This window comes from Myodes glareolus, chromosome X (genome assembly GCF_982192425.1).
Source record: "Myodes glareolus chromosome X, mMyoGla1.1, whole genome shotgun sequence".
NCBI lineage: Eukaryota > Metazoa > Chordata > Mammalia > Rodentia > Cricetidae > Myodes > Myodes glareolus.
In genome coordinates, this window is record NC_142053.1 from 54,099,348 (window position 1) to 54,104,453 (window position 5,106).

The 5,106-nt window shown below is 41.1% G+C and overlaps 1 long non-coding RNA gene across 1 annotated transcript; it reads right to left on the minus strand.

Annotated features, from left to right (window-relative positions):
- Positions 1–342: 342 nt before the first annotated feature.
- On the minus strand, positions 343–2,964 carry LOC148117339 (uncharacterized). The gene is made up of 3 exons (XR_015736974.1): positions 2,863–2,964; positions 1,581–1,684; positions 343–531 (listed from the first exon to the last, which is right to left on the minus strand). It is a non-coding gene; the product is annotated as an uncharacterized LOC148117339 (long non-coding RNA).
- Between the last annotated feature and the right edge of the window lie 2,142 nt (positions 2,965–5,106).

Below are 5,106 nucleotides of genomic sequence, written 5' to 3' on the forward strand. Positions count from 1 at the left end.
TCCTTTTAGTTTCTATGGTTCCATTTCTTCATTCCCAAATAAGGGCATTAGTTCTTACTACCACCTTAAACTTCACATATGTGTAATCTGCTCAAGAGGTTTTCCTTCATTTATCTTTAATTGAAAACGTACCCTTATGTAATTTCATGTCTTAGGATACCCAGAATGTACCACAGGAAGTTTGTGGTTGTATTTGTTACATCGGAAATGCAGATAAACTCGAGGAGCTGCAAATAGTTGTGAGTACAACTTCACAAAGATTATAAAACATTTGAGGGCCCCACTCTAGGTTAAAATCAGCTTGTCTTGTAGCAAGTGAAAAACCACATGTACACACCAGTGGGCAGTTTACAACCAAATTTAATGATCATTGACAAATGGTGACCTTTCATCCAAGGCAGTAGAAGTGAGACTACATCAGTCACTACCTAAAATCTCTACAATCATAAAACCATTACTATCAGGCAAGGTTGGAGTAGGTCTTGAAAGGATGTCTTCATTTTATGATCTTTTAATATCATCTTTCTCCTGCTGAATAGTTAGGGAAAAAGAAACATCAAAATATTATTAAGAGAGACCTTTCTCTAATATGTTTAGTTTCTTCCTAGAGTTCCTTGCTGCCAGACTGTGTGATGGAGCTCAGTAGTACAGTGCTTGCCTAACATGAACTAGGACGTGGGGTTTGAAACCCAGCACCATTAAAAAGAATCTGTGCTAATTCTTTAAATAGTTATCATAATGCCCTAAATTCAGAATATCAAGGTACCACCCACAAAGCCTCACAAAGTGATATGAGAGTACACATCAACCATTTTAATACCTATTAAAGTTTAATATTAAATTAATATTAAGATTTAATATCTACTTAAACTATGGGTTTCACATTCCATTTGATTTATACAGTTGCCATTATTTGAGAAGAAAAGGTAAAGGAAGCATTTCCTTCCAATACATCTATCAAGATACAATAAAGAAACTTTAAAACAGTTTCATCTAGTTTTGGAACTCTCAGACACTGTTGGTGTAATAAAAAGCATAGCACAGCATTTGTGAAAATTTTTTTGAAATTCTCCAGTAAGATGTAACTCTAGGAGTAACAATGATCCCCTGAGTCTGGGAGCATCAAGTATATTCAAGATCTGAATTTACTCCGTTTTATTTGTCATTAAGCAGAACAGATCAGAAGAGCAGCGTCTGCAGAATTCATTAGCGGGACAGGATCTCAGGCTCAAATTGGAAGATGCCTGATTAAAAGAACACACAGGGTTTTCCCTAGTGATTAGTCAAAGATTCCAAGATTGATTTTAATGTGAATTTTGTAATTTTATACAAGAAATTACCTTTTTCTTTATACTACTGGTGCCTATTACTACTATTATTGCTACTGTTCCTACTAATGCAGGAACACTTACATATCCCCAATAACAAAATCCGCTATTGGTTATTTTAAATTGTTAAATATAATAGGACACTAATTATTATCATTTACTTTGTGGAAAATTTAATAGAGCATAGGTTTGTTAACTGACTCTGTTGACTTTCACCACTGTTCCTCTCAACTAGAAACCTCCATGACTTACTTTCCATCGATGGAAGTGTATTTTTCTTCAGTAATGGCTTTCTTCAGTTTTGATCTGTCAAATCGTTCCACTTCAGACATGTCCAGTTTGTCAACACATATTTACTGAAATAAAGAACAAAAAAAATGTTACCTACTAGAATTATGATCAGATTAGGAATAACAGTTAAAATTCATAAAAATATCAATGAATACTTTGCATGGTAATTTTCAACAAGGAAAAACAGATCTTAGAAAGTCATGTTTTCTTAGAGTACTCTGATTACAAAGCATTAGTCCATTTCTGGTGGCAGCAAATGACAGCAGAAGAAGATGCTCCAGAAACTAAGATACTCTAGAAACCCAGGGGAAAAGAAAAGCCTGACTTTTAAAATCCCAGCAAAGGTAAAAGGAGACTTTGAGCATCTTCACCTTCCAATCAGCTACTTTTAGGGGATTTGGGAATGGTGGTGAGCATCACACACTAAAAGAGAGGCACACAACACTGTACTAATTTCTACTGAAGGTCCAAAGTCAGTATATTAGAACACTGCAATAAGACAGGGAAAGGTTTAACCTAGTCACTGCCAACTACAAGCCTCATAATAACCTTCTTGTAACCTTAGAAAATGTGTAAAAAAAAAAAAGAAAGTCACTATTTATGATCAAGAATCAAAAGCTTTAGTAGAACGAGGAACGCCAAATACAGCCGAGTCCTATTTCCAGAGATAAGAAGGCAGAGCTCTTCAACCAGGGCCTGGTTCTATCTTAGCTTGGGGTAGAACACAATCTAGTGACCAGAGTAGACTAGAGAGACCTCCCCACCCCACCCCTAGCTCCGAAGCTTCCATCTCTCAAACCCTTTCAGTCAAGGGTATCCTAAGAACCTCCCTTATCTGGTGAACATTGCTGATCTCAAAGCTGGGGAAATTGGGATTCACACATTTATAACTGCAGGGCAGGGCAGAGGCATCTGTCTGAATTGTGTCATCTACAAATAACTTGTCACTGCCCAGTGCCCAGCTTAAGGGACAGAAGGGCGAAAGCCAAATCTAGAAGGCCGTTTCCCACCCACACCAACTCTCTTCCTAGCCTTCAGTACCTCCTCGGAGCAGCTCAGAACCCCTGCACCTCCCAAAGTGAGAACCCCCGAGGACTGCGCCCTGAATTCGCGAGAAACAAAGCCTCCGCGAACTCGGATGCGCAGACAGAGCCCGGTCCACCTGAAAGCGCGAAAGCGCTAGCCCTAGCACACGCACCAGCAGTTGCCACCGCACTGGCCCCACGGGGCCACTGGTTTTTACCTGTTGGCTTCAAAACTCCTGTCAGGTAAGTCTGCAGCAAGGAGACCAGTTTGGTGCTCCTCAGTGCAGCTCCGAGCTTAGAAACTTTGCAATAGATCCCTCCTCAATCCCGCCCACCTTTACGATTGGACAGCTATTTCTGACATAAGCCCTGCACAAGATGGGAAGTCCTGACTTGCCACGCCCACTCCCCAGGTCTAGTTTTCTGGAAGGCAGTCTCTGTTCAATTTAGTGCCTCAGCATACCTGCCATTACAAGGCTTGATGGAAGAAATCTGATGGCTGAGGGGCGAACTGTGGGCAAAGTTCAGTTCCCTTCCTCTTCTGCAGCTTTAGCCTGAGGTCCGTGATTCCTTCTTCACAAATACATTCATTCTGCAGTCAGTTTAGGAGCCTGACATTAAACAGCTACATCTTACCCAGTTAAATTTTAATACCTGGACTTCGAGGGTCAAACTGAATGAGTTGTACTCTGGATTCTTGGCTTTTTATAGCCTTTGGTAGGGACTATAGTTTGATGACCACTGAGTGGTTTTGAAACTATGCTCAGGGACCTCTCTTCTGATGCCTGGCCTGCTAATAGTGCAGATGTGAGGGCCAGTGGTTCAGGGCCACTCACCACTGAACATTTTCTAGTTAAGTATGTGACATTTTAGACTTTTTGTGCCACTGAACATGAGAATAATTAGTATAGTATAGTCACAAGAGAATCTGACATAACATGCACTTTGCTTGTCCCGTAAGAGGCAGAAGATGAAAACCTATGTAGACTAAAGTCACTTCCTCCCAATGCTCAGGAATTGTCACGGGAGAGGGCAGAAGGATTTGGAGATACAGAGTTAGTGGATTCGTACAGTGGAACGGTTTTCTGAACACAGCGGGGCGATTGTACCACATGAGCTGACAGTAGCTGTGACTATGTGTACACGACCTGCACACGATTAAATCAGACAAAATACCAGCATGGAGATGGAAGGAGGCCAAGAATTCTTGCCCCGTCTGAGAACTCCTGACAGCTGATGTTGAGAAAGGGAGAACCAGCTTTCTTCAAAGATGAGGCTCCTGAGGGGCTACCTATGCTCCAGGAGATGGTCCTACTCCCATGTACATACTGGCAGCACTAAATGGAATCCTTGGGGTTTTTATTTGTTTTTAAAGAGGAAAATACATGAAGTAGGGAGGGAATTGTAATTGGGGATAGAAGATGAATTGGAAGGGAGAGAATGGGGTGGCATCCTTGTTCAAAGCATCATACACAAGTATGAATCTCTCAACCAACAGAAAAGACAACAACAGTAATTAATTATACTAATAAGTGGTAAAGCACAACTTTCGGACAATACCCTCCCCCAGTATCTACTGGGAGAGAACAGTGAAAATCTGCTAGTTACTGTTGTGGAGTATCCACGAGGAAACTACTCAGACAAGAGCTGAAGCCTATAGAAAGCCTTTGCTAGCCACCCAGCAACTACACTGGGTGGCCAGGATCCCAGTGTAGCACCAAGCCTTTCTCAGGGTGAGCTTTTAAGCACAAAAACTGTATCCTGAATTGGCATACTTCAGTTAACGAGAATGTAACAGTAAGCTAGAAGCAGAATTACAGAAGCCAAAAGCAAGGTTAGTACATTTAGAGATGTTCTCAGAACTATGGACCTTGCTGGATTAGGTCTTTGTTATAGTGTTGGCAGACGGTGCTGTAACCTGCTGAGTTTCACAGCTTGACTATACTTCCACCATGGAGTCAGTTGTGCTAAGATCTGGGGGCATACTACGTTCTGGGGCCCTGTTAGGTTCCCCACTGATCTTAGTGAATGAGTCAAGTCGTGGACTCACCCTGCTATAAAGAGGTAGTTAGTCCCAAGGACCATTAATTTTACTGAACTGATACATAACTGGCCATATAGTTTAAGACGCAGGGCCCACAATTTATCCAATTAGAATGAGAATTAAAGGCCCAGCCAGTGCTGATAGCAGAGTAGTTAGCCAGGGAGACCAAGAGAGCAAAGACTGGTACCAATTATCTATGTCTTTGTCTCTTTCTTTTTGAGGTTTCCCCTGACCATGGCAAGAACTTTTCTAATTACTCCTGATCAAGTAACATAGAAACAACAAGTTTCTCCCAAAGTCATGCATAGTCTCCTTTGCAGGAACATTTCTGTAAAGGAATATGACTGTTGTTTTAATTCAGAAATGGAAACTTAGTATCTGTAGGTCCTAATCAGCCTGTCTAGTTCGTTTGGAAAAT